At 42.2% G+C, this 19,809-nt stretch overlaps 1 long non-coding RNA gene across 1 annotated transcript in view; it reads right to left on the reverse strand.

Annotated features, from left to right (window-relative positions):
- Positions 1 to 19,255: 19,255 nt before the first annotated feature.
- LOC102024089 overlaps positions 19,256 to 19,809 on the reverse strand; it is a 21,599-nt gene continuing 21,045 nt past the window's right edge. Inside the window, exon 3 of the long non-coding RNA XR_262868.1 lies at positions 19,256 to 19,450. This is a non-coding gene — a long non-coding RNA (uncharacterized LOC102024089). The remainder of the gene's footprint in view (positions 19,451 to 19,809) is intronic.

The raw sequence follows: 19,809 nt of genomic DNA on the forward strand, positions 1-19,809 counted from the left end.
TCTAGATGAACTTAGATTTATGGTGACTTTCCAGATACAGCCCCCAAGGTGCAATCTGTGAAAAAGAATAGATATACTGAAATTCAGTAAAATTTAAAATTTCTGCTCTATGAGATACATGGTCACAGAAATAAAAGACAAGACAGAGAGAGGAAAAGAATGATTGAAGAAAGTATATTTTAGGAAGACATTTTCCAAAGTCTACATAAAATCCATATGATTCAACAGTAAGTAACCAAATGGCCCAATTAAAGGATAGAACAAAACCTCAACTAACATTTCATCAAAGAAAACACACAGCAGATAAGCATATAATATCATCCCTCACATCATATTTTACCAGGAACATGAAAATTGTAACAACAGTGAGAAACCATTGCCTGTCTACTAGAATGGCCAGAAGCCAAAATAGTGTGAACAACCAACAACAGAGAAGATACGAGGCGATAGAAACCCTGATTTGATGCTGGTGGGAATGTGATACCACTTCGGAAGGTATTTTGATAATTTTAAAAAAAACTAAATATGAATTCTTGGAATTCATATTTAGGAATAATGCTCCTTGGTATTTATTTACTCAAAGGAGTTGAAAATGTATGTGTACAAAATGTATGTGCACATAAAATCATCCCTGTAAGGTGTTTCTAGAAGATTCACTCATAACCGGCAAAACATGGAAGTACACAAGACGTTCTTTAGTAGGTAAATGTTTAAACTGTGGCACAGCTCACAATAGAACACTTCAGTGCTAACAGGAAATGAACCATAAAAGACATAGATAAACTTACACGTGTACTACTAAATGAAAGAGGCCCGGGTAAAAAGGCTACATCCTGTTGATTCCAACTAAATGGTATTCTGGAATGTAAACAGTAAAGAGATCAGGGTTTGCCATGGGCTGTAGGTGGGGCTGTGATGAATGGAGCACGTATAAAGGAATTTTAGGTAGTGAGAATACTCTGCATGACAATATAATGGATTCATGTTAATACATTTGTCCAAACCCACTGAGTTTGCGGTGAAGGGGCACCCCTCCTGTGAGCCTCACACTGACAGAGACGTGCCTTACAGCCACATCCATTGGAACAAAGGCGCCGCTCTGGTGGAGGGCATTCACTATGGAGGAGTCTATGCTTGTGACAGCCAGGGGTACAGGGGGAATCTCTGTACCCTCCCTGTATTTTTCCTCTAACTTAAAGCTATAGTAAGTTCCTTACAATTAAAAGAAGTTGATTGGAAGGAAATGTATTATGTAGCAAGGTCTACAATGCTAATTGTTCATTCTGCTTGATATTTACAAATCTAAAAATGAAGAAAAGAGTTAGCAATTATGTTCACAAGTGATGATCAATCTCTCTGCAGCAAAATTATGAGCTTTCATACTTCTAAAAGCATTGGGGTTTGATGAAGGAGGAATGCGAGAACCACAGCTAATCATCAGCCAGCTTTCTGAATATCTGAAAGAGAAATCAGTATTTACAAGGCTGATTGTGTCTCAGATCCTTCCATGGGAGCTGATGAGCAGCGAGTTGCATTTAAAAGGTATTGAGTAATTTAAGTGCACATGTTTCCATCAGACAAATGTGTAATGAAAAACGGCAGGTTACTATTTTTAAATTCTTGTTAACACTTCTAACAAAGTTATTTTTCCTTACCCCTTTACTCTTAATTTTGTAAATTTTTGTTAAATAATTTTTAAAAATTGCAAAAATACCAGCTCTATCCAGATAGCCAGTGTCAGTACCTGCTTTTACCCTGTAGTGAGGGTCAAGATGGTCCTTTTAATAATTTTTGAACATAATTATTCAAGCAATAGAGGATCAAAGTTTGGCTCTCCCTACGAACTTTTATATACTAATAGTATCTTCCATGAATAAAAGGGACTGGGGAATGTCTCACACATATTTGAGCATGGAGCTCACTGGAATATAAGAGATTAAAAACTGACAATGATTGTTGAAGCAGTTGTGCTACTCAAACGACCATGAGCCTGGGTTGTAAAAGTATGAGACTGTTTAGGGTTTAAATTAATTCCTGGTACTGTGGTAAAAAGTAGAGAGAGAAACCTGTGCAGTTTCCAAGCAAAATTAGTATCTATTGCTCAGTTCAGATATGTAAAAGAGGAAGAGGAGGAGGAGGAAGAGGAGGAGAAGGAAGGACCTCCTCTACTGAGTAGCGAAGGTCCTTAGAGGAATATGGCAGGAAAGCACTTTCGGGAGCAGAATCCGAGCAGGGAGATGCGCAGAGGAATTCCTGTGGCCAGCTCTTCAGTAGTTCAGTGAGACTGTGTATCAATTCCCTTTTCTCTGCAATACGGCTTCAATTGGGACCGATTAGTTACTAGTTTAGATCACTGGGCTCTAAATGAACCTGATGTATGAACCTGGTGTTTCTACTGGTTAAGAAGCACTACCCAGGAATCTGCACTCGGGGCTTTATGCTATGGCTGGTCTGGACTCTGGTTTGTCTACTTTAGAAAGAATGAGTCCAATATCTGGCTCTGTAGGTATTCCCCCTATGCCTCCAGCACTCCTGGAGAGGCCACGGGGACAAGACCCAGAAAGGTGGACCTCTCTCGCAAGCTTTGCCTCACTTTCTGCCTCCTGAACACTGGGGCTGCTCTACCAAGTGGTTTGTGCTGGGAGCCACTTGAGGCAACATAAACCTCTCCTCCTTTCAGTGGCGGATGTCCTGTAAACTGTTCCAGACGCAAGCAAACTGAGTAGGACAATGTGTTTCCGCTACTTCAGAGCAAGGTAAGACAGTTCTTGGGGCACCTGGGGCAAGTGATTAGCTCTGGTTGGTGAGATCAGCATCTGCTTTCCATCACTGAGCGGAGCAAGTGGTGAACAACCAGTGCACAGCCAGCCACAGTTCTCTCCGCTTTTGTGGTCACAGGAAACGGAATGTGGTAGATTCTCCCTCAGTCTCAGTTTTTAGAAATCCCTGAGCTGACCTCCACAGGTCTTCTAGAAGGGCTAGGAGGCAAAACTCTGCTGATCCTCCTGGGTTGACTGCAGCCGGACCTCAGCCTGACAGTGTTCCTCACCACCCTTCTCTGCAGGCCAGCAGCGCCTTCTCTCACTCAGCATCCCGGAGTGAGCTTGCGGTTAGCTCCTGGGCCTCCATTTTTCTACCCACATACTCTCTTAGGGCAGCTCATCTATTCTAATACAGTGGAAAGTCATGCGCATACTGAGAGATTCAAATGTGTGTCCCTAAGCTGGAATGCTCACCTGCTCTCCGCATTTTTCATCCCCTGCTGAGGCGCTGCTCATGAATACTTTATGGGCCCCTCTGCTAGGGACATTTTCATACAGGCACTTAGGGACACTCCTGCAAGCCTTCGCCACTACCTCATTCTCCATCCGTTAATATTAATTTCTCCTCCCCATCTCCTCCCCAGAACATAGTGATCAATCTTCAATCTTCCCCCACCTACCACTAGCATTTTCATCCATCCCTTGGGCCTCAGGCTTTTTCTCTGAAATGTTCCTTGACTGTGCTGATATTAACGTACACTGTTGCTCCCTTGTCACCAGGAGTTTGCAGGAAGGTCCCTGTGCATTCTCAGTCATGCCCCTGCCCCCAGCCCCTCCTCCATGCATGGCTGGAGTGTGAGAATCAACTAAGTCAAGGGATTCCCTGGATCCCAGGTTTTGGCCCTGGTCAGCGGCTTTGCTTTGCCCATGAGCCAGTCTCATTCTGTACATTTAAGCACTCATCTGTTTTGAAGAACTCACTTGGGACCCACTTTCCCTGACTCAGTAGTTTGCAGATACAATGGCTTCACCTCCTGTCCTTTGTCCCTGGCCCTGGGATCACAGTTTTGCATGTCACTCAGCTTGGAATAAGTCTGTGCTTTCTTATTCTTTTTCAAACCTTCATTCTCTTTTTTTTGTGCATGTTTCCTTGTAAATATGGCTTTATATTTATGGTATAACTTTTATAACTTATTGGGTGACAATAGACACAAACTGCACATATTCAAGGTGTGCAACTTCAGGTTTTGACACAGATGCATGCTGAGAAATGCTGTATGGGTAACACAATGAACATATCCTTGACCCAGGAAGATTTCCATTGTCACTCAATAACCCCAGCTCTCTCCTCTCCAAGTTCTCTGTATTTAATACATTGGATTTTATTAAACAAGACATTTTTAAAATGCCAGAGGGAAGCTCCAGTAAAGCTGTGGACTGCAAAGATAGAGCTGAGGAGATCTTGATTAAGAAGGAGCAGGAGAATAGGGAAGATGGCCCGAGGGCATCACAAGAAGCAGCAAGTCTCCCCGCTTTGCAGCCTCAAAACTGCAAAAGGGAAAGACTTTGCTGTGAGGAGAGAGGTACAGAGCACCATGTTCCAGAATGGAAGCAGCATAGAAAATTTGCTCCTCAGAATCAGATTCAGAATGTTGAGCGATCCAGGCACTTGACCCCTATAGCCAAGAGAGAGGGAAACCTGGCTCTCCTCCAGCTGGCAGCAGACCTTGCCATCACCCACATGGCATTAGTTGTAGGTGCATGCAGAATGCAAGAGTTATGAGGTTGTAAAAGGCTTCCACCTTGATTTCAGAAAGCCTGGGAGGCCAGGCAATGCTCCCCCGAGAGGGCAGTATGTGAAGCTGTGAGTGGGAAGCCAAAGGTGTACTGGAGACCCCAGAAGTTTGGAGAAGCCAGGAACGTGGATCACACAAGGAAAGCTGTAAGGAGGAGCAAAGTGGGCATAAGAGAAAAACTGTGGGAGCTGTAACTACCAGAAGTGCAGAAGGGGTGGAACCACGCAAGCCCTTTGGAGCTCAGAATTTGCCACAGGTTGTCTCAGATGCTGGACACGGAACTACAGGACTTAATGTTTGCCCTGCTGGACTTTGTACTTGCTTTGGTCCTTTGTATCCCCTGTTCCTAACTTTTGGGATGAAAATGTTTATCTTGTGCCATCGAATATTGGAAGTGTTTAACTTTTCATTTGTGTAGGGGCTTGCAGCTAACAGTTTGCCTCACATCTCGGAGGAGACCTGGGACTTGGACTTTTCAGCAGTGCGGAAACAGTTAGGGCTTTGGTAACTCTTGCAGATGTACTAAATGCTTTCTGTTTGTTGTTGCTGTTGTTTTTGTTTTTGTTTTTTTCTGGTACCAGGAATCGAACTCATGACATTGCACTTGCCAGGCAGGCACTGTGCCATTGAGCTAAATCCCCAGCCCCTGTAAATGCCTTCTGTACAAAGGGATGTGCATGAGTCTTTGGGGGCCCCAGGGCAGAAAGTTATGGTTCTAATGAAATATAATGTTGATATATTTAATAATGGTTCTTAAGGATTGTTAACCTGTGTATAATGTTCAGGTTGTGAAATGATAAGAAGAAGCATATCTTTCTATCTGAAACCTGGTTTAAAGAAATCTGTCTGGTTGCCAAGTTGACAAGGGGTAGATTGTAATGGTTGATACATTGTGTCAACCTGAGACATTTAGAAGTTTAACTCAGCAGGGAGCCAGGGTCCTTGCTTTGTAAACATCCTGAGCCTGTAGAAGAGGAAGGCATGGAGATGGTGTGGGTATAAAGGACCCTCTCCCCAGGGCAGACAGCCATCATACAGTGTAAGAGAGGGAAAGAGGCTTCCTTCTCCTCGCCTTTTACTGTTGTTGCTTTTGCTGTCTTCTGCTGCGTTAGACTATTGCCCCTGTGCCATGCCACCCTGCCTTGTAGCCAGCTGAGTATGGACTGAAACCTCCACAAACGGAGAGCTAAATAAACCTTTCCTTCCTTAATTTTGGGTGTTAGGTATTTTGTCTGAGCAATGAGAGAAAAGTAACCAAGATGTCAGGATAAGCCTCAACACTATACAGGTTAGTGAAAGGGACCATGCCACAAAACCAGCTCACAGGCCCAGCGAGGGAACATTTGTGACAGTCACCCAGAGCTCTCCTGACTTCTTCCTCTCCGTCCCCTCCCTTCTCCTTTGTGATGATCCCGCCTTTCCATCGTCACTGGCACCGTAGAATCTCACAGCAAAAGCTCTGACACTCCCAGTCCCCTTAGGAGTGGAAGTGAGGAAGTGCATGGCAGCGCCACCGTGTCATCTGTTCATTTTGACTTCTACACCCTCATGGGGGAGTGATGTGCTCACTTAATCTAAAAGAGAACTCTCAAGTAATCCCTTCTTTCGACAGCTGTGCCTCAGGAGCATGCTTATTGCTTCTCTGCATTGTTGAATAGCTTGCACGGGTTTCATTTTCTTGCTGATTGTCTCATCTGTCTCCTCCAATATCAGGTCCCATGAACATATGCCCCAACTATGTCTGTCTTCTTGTTCTGCTCCATCCCGGAAGCTCAACCTGGTGCTAGAGAAATACCAGACGCTCAGTGAATTCTTGTTGGATGAGTACAGTGCTCAGTTTGCAGCTTTTCCATTTTAATATGTTATATATAGTTGCAGTTGCTAGCCAAAAGCCATGGTACCTGGACGCATATTATTTCAAAAAATGAATTATGTTGCCCAATTGTGAAGATTACAAAGTCAATTTCCCTTAGCTGGCAGAAGAAAAATTCCTTCATCTTTATGTCAAAAGCGACCGAAATGCGTTAGTCAAGCCTGTGTTTTCCGCCTTGTCAAATAAGAATGAAAAGTCTCCTATGGTAAATTCTAAATGTTGGCACATTCTTCAGCTTTCATTTCTCATCTACAGAGAGGATTCTAAATTGAACTGGGTTTGGTTTGTATTCTTAGACTACAAGCGAGGCTGAGAAACCACAAACAAATAGAAAATACATAAACACAAGGTGGGAAGAAGTACACAGGCAAAACAAAATGTGAGACTAGCTGTTCGGTGTGGGAAATACAGGGAGGTACAAAGAATGGGTGAGAACAGAGGCCGCTGAGCAGCCTGACCTCCCTCCAGGAGCCGACACTTAAAAAGGAAACCTAGTTTCCCCCCCAAATTGTAATTCTGTTTCTTCATTTACCTCCTGCCTGCAGTAGCAAGCTCAGACACACCCATAAAGTAAGTGACTTAACCCGAAGCCACTTTTATTCCTTCTAAAATGCAAACACAAGAGAAGTGTAATAAACATTTCCTAAATTACAGGCACATATATAAAAAATAGCTTGTAAGCACATCGGCTTCTATAGGAAGGATCTCTGTGTTTTCCTTTCCACAAACTCAAAAGCCTAGATCTACCTTCCTTTATGAGTCCACATGATTTACATGAATAAGATAATAGGGAGTTATAACAAAGGCTTTATAAAATAACCAAATCCATATATATAACTTCTGATGGGAAAGCTTTGTTCTACTTTTACTTGCAATTTTCTAAAACTTGGTGCACCATAAGTCCTTATAGAGCTTTCAAAATTATAGATATAAAAGCTTTATCCTATGAAATTATAATTAATAAATTTGGACTTGGGCTTTACGGTTGCATTTTTACAAACACCAAAGGGGAAGTTAATGTGCAGCCTATGTTAAATATCATTACTGCAATAGAGAAATGGGTTTCTTGAATACTATCCATAGGAGACAGTGAACATTTTACACATGTTTGTCTCATGTAATTAATATGGGAGTTGAGTGACACTGAGACACAAAGCATGTTCCCAAGGTCAGGCTTACAAGCAAGGGACAAAAATGGGATTTAGCTTCTTTATGGAAGCTTCTTTACTTTTCTGTCATTGCTGGGACCAAATACCAGACACCCAAAATTAAGGAAGGAAAGGTTTATTTCGCTTACAGTTCAGACCATAACATGGACCCTTCCTTATATCTCCTCGGATCTCAAATCTTGATAGTGAACACCTGCCTGCAGGTTAGTGTTAGGGGGCGGGGTCTTTAGGTGGTAATTGTGTCATGATGCAGAGGCTTGAGAAAACTTTCTCTGAGATCAAAAGAGGAAGAAGACACTGTGAACCAGGAAGCAGCTCCTCACCAGCCCAGAGTTCTGCCGGGACCTGGACTTTGGACTTCCAGCTTGCAGTACTGTGAGCAGTGTGTTCTCTGAGGCACCGTGCCTCCGATCCTCTGTTACAGCTGGACAAGTTCTCTTCCTTTGTACTTGGGAACAATCCAAGCCTTATTCATTCTCTACATTTGTATATTTGTAACATCTCATTTATATCTTCCTTTGAATAACAGTGCAGATATTTTTGCTACCTGGTCTCCCTTGGAATAACTGCTCTATTTTCATAGCTGATAGGTCTTGTAGCACTCTATTTAAAATTTCAGTTTCAATTCTGATGGTTGCTAGCATTTTTCTTTTTTTTTTTTTTATAAAAGGCAGACTTTATTTAAAATAAAATTTTATTTATTAGGACAATAATACATGATAATTAAAGATAAATCAGAAACAACATAAGTTGAATAAAAATTTAAAAAATGTATTTCTTACTCAAACACAAAATTTGAAGACCTAATATCTGAATCTAATTCTTTCTTTGATCAATTTTACCTTCATATTCATATTTTTCCTTAGACTTTTAAAAAAGATATCACCTTCTACCTGACAAAGAACTTTTTTCACAGAATTTCTTGCTTTGCACTGCAAAATTTTCATCCATCCATAATGAAGATTTAGCAATTCATCTGATGTGTAAAATACAGCATCAAACTTTTGACTTCATTAGTGTAAGTATCTTAGACAGGTGAAGCTCAGTGAAAGGATTAATTATTTTGGTCCATTTTTGAAGGTTATCCTGAATGTTGAAAGTCCCAGTAGTAGTCCAAAAATTCAAGATTTTCATCTTTATTTTTTTTGTTTTTAATTACTTGCCCTTTCCCCATCTTTCGTAAGGTTAGATCTTCACCCTCTGCCTGTTTCACTTAGGATATGTAGCTGTGATGTGAGTTTTTTTCATCCAAATATCTGTCCTATCCAAATATTTTGTAAAAATCCACTTATCCAGATGTAACATTCTCAGTTTATCTTACTTTTATAACTGAACTCCATACTGGAATTGTGGCATGTAATTTAGAGCAGCTGCAATCTGGTTTTATAAATAACAAAATTCTTTTCTTGCATATTTGCTTATAATACGAGAGTATGCTAGATATTAATTATTTCTTCTTTTTAATTAACATTGTATTGAGTAATTTGATTTTCCAAAAACGATTAAGATGATTCAAAATGCTTATGTCAGGATTTGATTTTTAAAAACCACTGAATTTGCTTGCATGATTATTCTGCGTTCTGTAATTTTCTACCACTGACTCCATTCCCCCAAAATATTAGTCACATGTGTGCTTCTGAGTCAGTGTCAGGGATAATTTTCTCTTCCTCAATCTTCAGTTCTGTGAACTCCTTGATTACTGTGGTGTGAAATCCATGATACAATCAATGCTATTTTCTGTCTAATTGAGAAGCTTTTAAAGCACTGGCCTTTACTTCACACAACTGTCCTGTAGTGTGAGCAGATAACGTGATCTTTCATTTTGGAAGGAGAATTTCAAATCTTTCATCTCACCAGCAAATCGTGGTGTCAAGCGAGGTTCTAGGCACAGGTGGATGAGCATGAACGGAACAGATGGCAAACTCTGCTCATATCATGCAACCTAGGAGGGCCACAAGTGACAGCAAAATGAGTATGTAAATAGAGAGTATGCTAGATATTAATAAATGGTAGCAAGCAGGAATGACAGTAGGGAATGCTATGGAAATATGGTCACTTTCTTTAAGAGTCAAAGTGGGCTTTGTAGACACAGTGATTTTTTGAGATAGGAGAAAGGGAAAGAAGTAGCCATGAGGACCTCTAGAACATTTTAGGCAGAAAATCAAAGGTCCATAAGTGGGCAAATGTATTTAAGGAATAGCAAGAAAAGCAAGGTGGCTAGATCAAGGAATAGTTTACTACTGTTATGGTTGATACATTGTGTCAGCTTGGGGAGTCTAGAGGTTTGGCTAAGTGACTCAGCAGTTGTGCACATTGGGGTGAAAAGGACATGCCCTTACCCTTCTGGGATGTTGTTCATCATCTCAATGTGAGAAGTTTAGAAGGTTACCTACGTGATTCAGCAGGGAGCCAGGGTGCTTACTTTGTATTCATCCTGAGCCTGTGCAAGAGGAGGGCATGGAGATTATGTGAGTGTTACACACCCCCTGGATGGGGGGAGTCTGCTTACAATATAAGGGAGAGAAAGAGATTTGCTCTTCTGCACCACTCCTTCTGCTCTTGTTGCTTTGCTGTTCTGCTGCCATGAACTGTTGCCCTCTGCCATGTGCCACTACACCTTGGAGCCAGCTGAGTATGGACTGAAACCTCCACAAAATGAGAGCTAAATAAATCTTTCCTTCTTTCATTTTGGGTGTTGGGTATTTTGTCTCATTAACGAGAGAAAAGTAACAGAGAGAACTACCATTCTTGGACACAGTGGAAGATTTAAGGGTGAGGCCAGATCTTGTGGTGACAGGCAAGTCATTGCATGGATTTAGGAGATTTTACAAAGTGCAGTGGTAGACCTCTGCATTGACCTAAGGTGACAGTAATCACAGTGAGTTTGCACATTTAAAAGATCACCATGGTTAATGTGCTATAGATAAATCTGAAGGTACCAGGCATCATCACCACAGAGTTTTTGCAGGAGATGAGGGTGTATTGCCCAGGCTGGCAGTTGTGGGTAAAGAGGGTGCTGACACAGTACAGCTGATAGTGGAAAATAAGACAGTTAGAACTTGGTGATGAACCAAAGGTGGGTGAGGGCATAAGTTTGGGAGGATTGTTGAGATGGGATAAAATCCCGGGCTGCGTGCAATAAATGAAGCCAGAAGTAGCTGGTAGGCTGAGCCCTGGAGCTGTCCAGCAGGCAGAGGCCCGGGAAAAGAGGAGGCACAAGAACAGGACGGAAAAGGAGCGGTTAGAGATGGAGAGGGAAAGGCAGCTGGCCAGCCATCCCGGACCTACACGAGGGACTCTGCCAGGAGAGATCGTTACTGCCGCTCTGTGCCACGAGAACTCCGGAATCCTTCACCTGGGGCCAGGGAGCCAGGGAGCGGAGGAGGATGCGGGAGAGGAGAGGGGATGCGGGAGAGGAGGGGGATGCAAGAGCGGAGGGGGGGGATGCGGGAGCGGAGGGGGAATGGGGCAGTGGAGAGGGGATGAGGGAGCGGATGGGGGATGCGGGAGAGGAGAGTCTTATGTCCCAGATGTGAAGCTGACAGAGTGCACAGTTTTCTTAGTGCTCCAGCTGTTTCGAGTAAGTGAAGAAGTGATATTGAGAGAAGAGGCGTTGAGGGTTGAGGGGAGGGAATAAAGATCAAATAGCCTAAGGGTGAGGGGCAGAGCATGGAGCAGGAGGCCACAGGTTACTGCGCACCATTAGGACGCGGTGGAGGTTGGACGCCTCCATCTTGAAGTGCAGCAGGAACAGGCACTGTGCCTTCTGCACAGGCCCACTGCTTGGCACCTTCGCTCTGTGAGCCTGGTCAGAGCCGTGGCTGGAGATAGGGATTTGGGGGTGGGGATGAGAGGGGGAGGGGATAGTAGGGCGAGGAGTGGGGGAAGGGAAAATTGAAAATTAAGATCAGGAATATATGCACTGATGCGTATATAAATTATTAAGGAGCAGAAGCAATACTTTGGCTCTAGACTTAAAGAAAATTTGATATAACAGTAAAAAATAAATGAGAGTCTGAAAAACCAAGGGGCACATTTTTAAAAATCTGAAAATTCTTGAAATTAGTTTTGATATTATTTCAATTCAAAAGCTATAGATTTCTCTGTGTGGTTTGTTTCAGCGTTTTGTGCATATATATATATGTATATATATATATATAAATAATACTATAATTTTGAAATAAAATAAAACTTTTTTTAAACATGGGCCTATTGCTCTTAACCTAAAATTTTCTTTTCCTTTTTTTCCCATTTTGAAAGTAGGTAACATTAAACTAAAGCTTTAGGTATTGAGGAGTATTTGCTTTCATTAAAGGAAAGGTTTTAAGGCCTGCCTCCCATCCTGGCTTTGGATGCTTTTCAAAAGCAATAAATATTTCTCTTTGACTTTTCTGCCGTGCTCAGTGCTGGCCCTATGTACAGGACCAATATGGCCCCAGGAAGGACAGATTACAACAAGATGTTTTTGTCCCTGGGCAGTGACAACAGGAAGTGACTCCTCCTCCATCACTGCTCAGTGTGGGCGCTGGTGCTGTAAGCTATGAAGTCTATGACTCAGCATAGAGAAGTTCTGTGTAAGCTTTACCTTTGAACAATGCGCTTACCTTTTCTTTTCTCCTTCCCTTTCTCCCTTCCTCCCTCCCTCCCTTCCTCTATTCCTTGCTTCCTTCCTTTCTTCCTGTTGCTAGGAATCAATCTTAGGGTCTTGAACATGCGAAACAAGCACTCTAACACTAAGCAAAAACCTCCAGACCTAATTTCAGTTTATTAAATCTAATTTACTTTAGAAAAAGTGTTTTGATTATCTCATATCCCTATATAATATTTCTAGAGATCAAATATTCCAAGCTCCCTAAACCTGTACACCCTACTTTTGGTTGCTCCGGGGAGAGCAAAGCCCTCATCGTTGGAAGGCAAGGACACAGCTCCCCCTCCCCTTGCTCCATTCTGCCATGTAACTCTGTCCGGTGCTTTCAGAGGTCCCCAGAATGGCAAAGCCCCTGGCACCCTGGCATGTGTCAGGGTATTTGCTACTCAAAAATACATGTGGCATGGAACATTATTCCACAAATCTTAATCAAAGTCACCATGTGCAGTTTTCCTCTAAGAAATTAAATTTCTTAAAAAACCAAAGTTGCTCAAGATCACATAGGAGACCTGTAAAATTGTCTTCCCGGTGCTGTGCCTAACCTGATAGTCACTGAATTGATATTTTGTTTAGTGTAGTAAACAAAGGAGGAGGTCACGTGTTTTAGCCAAGCTGAGGTCCTCTCCCTGACTGGATACGGTGTGGGGTACATGTTGCAGAGTCAATTCTGTTTATCACACATTGGTAGAGAATGGTCAGTAGAGAAAGTGATGGTTTCTCCAAAGACCGATTGACTTGGCATTTTCACATATTTTAGCATTCTATTTTAGGTATATTTTCAGCAATATGCACCTAGATCAAGTGTATAATGCCTTAGAATTAAATCTAAGTAAAAAAAAAATTTGTTAGTATTTATTAATAGGTCTGTAGGACACCTAGGTCAATAACACATACTCATTTAAAACTGAGAGGTTTTTACTTCACATTCTTTAAATTATTTCCCTTGACTTCAGTCAATTTCCTAACATCCAGACTCTGAACGGTAAGAAAATGAATAACATCCTTCAAAATAGACTTACATACCCCCTCAGCGGTATTCATGAACCAATTCTGCTGCTTATTTGGGGAGAAGAGGTAAATTAGTTATTTATTCAGAACATAACTTCCTTTTTTCATTTTGCTGGAAAACACTATTCACCCCCCACACGCACACACATATTCTGTATCTTCTTTTAGCTATGACATCCAGCAAGGGCAAGAGTTCCATTCTGATCACGGTCAGTGGCTTTGTGCTCTGATCACCCTTCTTATCTTAGCCCACACAGGGGTAGTAAGACTTATTGCGATGCCTGAGAACTCAATATTCCACCTTCATGCAGTTCAGACTGTGGAAAAGTGAAAGTAAGCTTAAATCCACTTAATTCTGTTTCCAGAGCTGTATGGATGACACCCAAAGCCATAGAGAAAACACCTAATATCATTTCCAGATCTCTCCCCAAACGGGTAAATTTACCAATATTCTACAGTTGCTTAGTCCTCTGTCTTTACCATGACCTGTGAGGTTGTCTCAGAGGGTATAATTTAAAGCAATTTCCATTTTCATTACTAATTTCAATTAAACACTTAAGATTCTCTGTCCTTTCTACTTGAAAATCTCAAATGCAGTTCCATGATGGCAGAAGTGGTTGAATTGGCCAGAGAAGAGCGGGCGGGTCGCTCACCTCTCCATTTCCCCAGCTGAAGTCTCCATGGCACTCAGTGTCCACTTGTGGACAAACACCTGGCCTGTAACTGATGCTCAGTGTGGGAGGGTAGGTGGTATTTATTCAGTTTTAATATATTTTCCTTGCATAATGAACTCAAGTTGCCAACCTATTTGAAAAGGATTTTACCTTTACCTTCATTGATCTGAGATGCTGCTCTAACCTGCTAATTTTTTTAACTGTCCAGTAAATTCTAATTTATCATCTGGAGTCTTTTACTTAGTCTGTTGTGATCTTTCTCTCTGGAGCAAATGCATGCACTGAAATGATGCTGCCCATGTTCAGCACTGCGCCCCAGGCCTGTTTCTCTCCTAATCACATATACTCAGCCCCCAGCCACGACGCCTCAGCCAGAGTCCACCTCCATGTGCAGCTATGAGTGGTGGCTTAGTGGAAATTCAGATTAAGTCACTAAATCTCAACAGAAGAGCTGCAGGCACTTTGCTTACAAGGTCATTCCATCTGAGTGCTGGCGGTAAGTGGAGGTTGGAAAGGAGAAAAGAATTACTCAAGGAAATGTAATTTGAAATCTATGGGATATATGAAGCTGAAAAATAGATTAGAATTATGCAGTGGGATTACAGTTCAAAACTGATTAAAACTTTGAAAAGCAGGGAAGTTTACATGTTTGATAATAAATGATAAGATACCTGTTAAAAATAGGCCTGTGTTATGTAAATTAGCAATAAATAAAATGGTACCCATGAAGCTTGTGTATGAACATGCATGTGCATGTGTATGTATGTGTTTATGTGTGTGTGTATTGAAAGGTTGATTAAGTTTGTGAGGTTTTTGTACCACACCTGGAAGGTAATGATTCATCTATGGGTGAGGAACTGTGACCACTGCAGTGTCAACTTGAACAAGAAATCCCAAGCAGATCAGTTTAGCAGAGTTTTGGGGGTGTCTTAATGACGGTCTTACTGAATGAGAGAGACCCGCCCTGGATATATACATAATACAAGCACGTATATATGCATAGCTCTTCATGTAGTCACAATGGGCAATGCCAGCCACTGGCCTTGTAGCCCGGATGGAATAAAGAGGAAAGAAGGGGGAAGTCTCACCTGAGCTTCTTCCAAGGAGCTGCAGTCTCCACCCTCGTGTCCAGATGTCTGTCTCTGGGCTTCCTACTCAATCTTAGTTTTGCATTAAATCTGGTCCTCTCATGACTCCTAACTGATTCAGGAGCACCCACTGCCTGGAAGTGAGATACTAAGCGTGAAAACTACGCATATGCATTGTTTAATTTCCTATTACTAATGTGACTACAGGAAGAGCTATGCATATATACGTGCTTGTACTATGTATACATCAGTTTTCGTGCCTAGGAATTGACCAGGCTGGTTAAGTTTGCTGCTCCACTATAATTTGTGAAGCATCTCATTTAATTCTTAAGTATGCTGTCCAGCTTGGATGGCCCATTACAGAGCCACCCTGTTTTTATCCCTAAAGTATCCATAGAAGTTATGAGAAGAAAGGTCATTAAGTAAGGCTCATTTCCGCAATAGGTCTGGCTCCTGTCCACACACTTGAGGTCCTGTGGTGTCTGAAAAGCCTCAAAGCCCTGTTGCTCCAGGCTCCAGAACAGCAGGAGTCAGGGAGACTGTGTGTGGGGCACACTGACTTTGACCTGGAAATTTTCCAAATTGATTCTGAGGGCAGAGAATGTTTTTCAAAGCTGACAAGGTAATTGCGGATCTCACACATCATAGATGCCCAAGCCACAGAAAGTTCTTCAAATGTTGGATCAACTTTTTCACTTCCACAGTTCCATCTTGCAACCATGACTATATAAAGTAGGCAGGCTAATATAAAAATGTGTAAATTACCAAAACTGCAATTAGATATCTGAATGTACAGAAAAGTGAAAGCTTGGCCACCTACATTAAAATATGAAGGAGAAGAGAAGGAAATGAAAAGAGTAAATAAAAATCTAACCTACTGACCTTGGACAATTTACATGTGGATGGGGGTTGGGGGAGTAGAGCAAAGATTGAAATCTTAGAGGCAAACATTTTGTCTCTGGCGGTTATGAGCCCTCTGACCTCAGTGAAGACTTCTATCCTTTCAGAGCCTCAGCTTCCTTCTCCGCAAAGTGGAATTTCAATGGTACCTATTGCATAGTGTGCCTGCAAAGAGCACATTGGTTAATGTATGCAAAATCCTTCACAAGGTAGCTGGCACCGCGTGCAGGCTGCATAGCCATTTATCATGACATTGCTGAAACCAGACCACACTGCAGGTTCAGAAGTCCAGCCACAAGTGATTGCTGGCTTTCCCCATCCTGTGAAGCGAGAAAAAAATATTTCAAAGTTCCCTGAGAGGGGAAAATAAATAACAATGACAGAAAGTTTACTAAGCATTGATTTATCCGTCCTTTACTCAGAACCTATTAACAGTTACTGTAGGAGTGAGTTTAAAATGCTTTTATCTTGTAAAATTCTATCATTCTAAGGTGAATTATGCATTTCCAAATCCTTGGAAAAATCGAAGATATTTGGTACTAAGGAAAAATAGTCATTGTGTCAACAGTACAATAGCTGACCTTTCTGTATAGGAGAAAAATATATAATATGATGCTTCAGAATGAAAATTAAAAGCGTAGATGTTTGAAAGATTAACAACCCTTAAGAAGTCCATTCAGGCTGAGGTTGCCGGAGGATATTAGAATATGTCAAAGCATAATGAATTCTCTGTGCAGAAGGAAAAGGCTGGGACCTTCTTCAATTAGCAAGGCAGGATGCTGGAGATGTGTTTTCACAAAAGGCATCAATGAAAAATTTATATTGATTTTCATACAGAAATATTATTCAGCAAATCCAATTTGATTTTGGGCATGGCTAGTTGCTTTACAAGTTTGAGAGTAGCTATAAAAAGGATACATAAAGAAGTCTGATAGATACAAGAAGAGTTTGTACTTAATTTTTTATGTCATTATGTATTGTTTAAGACTTGCATAACATGATCTGGTTTGCTTTACTGAGATGATGTTATCGTTTATAACTAGATATGACCCCCACCTCCCAAAGCCTCACTTGCTCATAGGCGTCACCTTTCAGAGATGACTTCCTCATGACTGTGTGATACACATCAGGGAATTGGCCCACTGATGAGATTATAGCTAAATGTGATGTTGAAAGTTGAATTCTGGTTGGAGGAGGAAGGTGGTTGAGGCGTGGACTATAGCGGTCTCTCTCCTTGTCTCTTCCCTTTATCTCCCTACTTCCTGCTGCCCTGCCATGATGCCTCTCTGCCACGCCACCCTGCCATGGAGCAGCTGACTACAGACTGAAACCTCCACACACTATAAACCAACGTAAACCTCTCTTCCTTTGTGTTGGGGGTGTCAGAAATTGTGTCACAGTAAGGAGAAATTCACTAAGACAGATGACATTGGCAAAAATGATGAAAGAAGATAGTAAAATATCCAGACGTTCTTACTCATCCGTGCTGCTGTTAACAGAACACCCAGATTCAATGACTTACACGTACACGAAGTTCATTTTGCATAGTTCTGAAAAATCAAAAGTCAATGAATTTAAAAAAGTCTGAATTTCTGGTTCACAGGCACTGCTTCGGCGATGTATTTCACATGGCAGAAGGGACAAAGGAATTCCCTGGGCAGTGTTGGTAAGGGCACGGATCCACCCTGATCTAATCACCCGCCACATGCTCTAGCCTCTACTACCTTTGTGACCAGACATATGGGCTCAGCCTTACCCAAATTCAACCTCCCTGTATCTTGAACCAAGAGCTGAGCAGGAGACATGGAAACAATAAGAAAGACAGAAATTTATTAGAGAAAAACAATCTTCTTAGAGCTGGATCCTGCTGATAAGGAAACTCAACAGAGAGCTTGGCTCAGCATAGCCCTCACTGCTGAGGCTTTGAGGTATTTATTTGGCTCCTTTCAGAGGTCAGAAGTCTGGGTGGACCTGAGGGGACTCTGTCTAATTAATTGAAAGCTCCATCCTCACGTCTGGAAGGCTTCTTTTGATGTCATGTGCAATGCTAATCACAATGACCATGGCTGTACTGCTTCCCAGAACTACTTAGGGTACCTGGTCCTGGGGCCCTGGTCTCCAAATGCCATAAGGCGACTTGTCTGCTGGGAGCCTAACACTCCAACACTGTCTGCTTCCCACCTCACTATCACCTGGAGGGTTATAGTTTCTGTATGAGATTTTGGGGTTCAAATTGAGCACAAAAACTTTCACACCATAACACTGATCAGTACAGATGGCCAAGGCTAATGAAAAAGGTCTCCTTGGGGAAGGAGAGAGTTCAGTAACCTTCTTATTCAAAGGTAGCCTAGGCCAGGAACTGGGACTGCCAGGGGTACTGTCAGCCCTTACCTTCTCTCAACTTGCTAATCAGTGCCTTAGAGAATTCCTATGTGTGAGGGTTCCACACACAGTAGGAAATCATGTGACCACTCAGTGCGTTTGACATTTAATCCACCGGTGTGTTTCTGCCACGCTCTGGTGCTGGCATTCACAATGCAGCATCTTCCTAAGCATCTACATTATGGCTAGTTCTCAGTTTCACCTTCTATTGGTCTATGAAAGGGAAAAGAAAACTGTGTAGTGCAGTATCTATTTTATGCACACAGGACTCAGGGGTATGCTTTCATGCCATTTGCAGTTCACTGATGGTAAGTGGTCAGAAGCAGGAAATCAAGCAAAGAATGAGATCACGGGAAAAGCAGATGAGGAGGAGCCCAAAGGTGTAGAAACAGCTAAAACTGTTACTTAGTGGTGCTGAATTAGGAACTTGTGCTGGCATCCGCGGGCTGACATTTGAAGACTGTCTGAATTCTCTCTTTGGCACTGTGGAGAAGTATGACAGAGGAGAGGGAGAGGGAGAGAGAGAGCGAAATGGAGGACTGGCCGTGCTTTGTTCACAGTAACAAATACTCTCCCTCAGGGAAAGGCTAGCAGGAAAAGCTAAGCACCGAGAAGCTTATGTGATGATTAAAGCAGAGAAAGGCTTAGTTTCCAGGCAGGGTTAAACCCTGTGTTTCCAGGAAAAGCACTATTACCCCTCACGACCGCTAACACCCCTTCAAGTTTCTCTGTTTGTTATTCGTTTGTTTGTTTCAGATAAGTTTTTCTGAGAAACAACACAAAGAAGCAGCTTACGCCAGTGAATACTGAACAGCTCTCTTCTAGGCCACCCACCGAGAGCTTTGCTCATTACAGTGTCCTTGCAGTGCTGAGCTCTGTCCCCGGGGGTGCTGCTGTCCACTGCCTGAAGCACGACACATGCGAGCAGAAGTGTGCCGGCCCCTGAGCACTGACCAGTCTCTCCCACCTGGCTGTGGATGAGCCCCCTCAATAGCATCCTCTCGCTTCCTCCACGCGGAGAGACACAGCCCTGGGAGGCATCTCTGGTGCTGTCTTTTGTTGCTGCGAGTGATAAACTTCCTTTATTCCTTTATCTCCTTCTTCTGCTTGCTGGCTTTGCTGTCTCCAAGCAGAAAACTCATTGAATCTGCTAACAAAGTAAGAAAAGTAGACTAATGAAGAGTCAAAATCTACAACACAAGCGGAAGGACGATCCCCACTGCTCAGCCCGGCCAGGGTTTGTTGTTATTTGATTTCTTGAGGGTGACCGCTCTGTCTGGAGTGAGATGGAACCTCACTGTTGTATTATTTAGAGTTTCTCTAACATGTAGAGACACTAGAACATTTTTAAATGTAGCTTTTATTCATTTGTACTTTTTTCTGAGAAGTACAATTAATTTAATTAATTTGCCTGCTTTTGGACTGGGCCTTTTATTCGGGGGAGCTCTAATTTTTTGAGCTATTCATATATTTTGGATGTTAGTCCTCCACCTGAGAAACAGCTTATAA

Source organism: Chinchilla lanigera, unplaced genomic scaffold (assembly GCF_000276665.1).
Source record: "Chinchilla lanigera isolate Chin_1 unplaced genomic scaffold, ChiLan1.0 scaffold00055, whole genome shotgun sequence".
Classification (NCBI taxonomy): domain Eukaryota; kingdom Metazoa; phylum Chordata; class Mammalia; order Rodentia; family Chinchillidae; genus Chinchilla; species Chinchilla lanigera.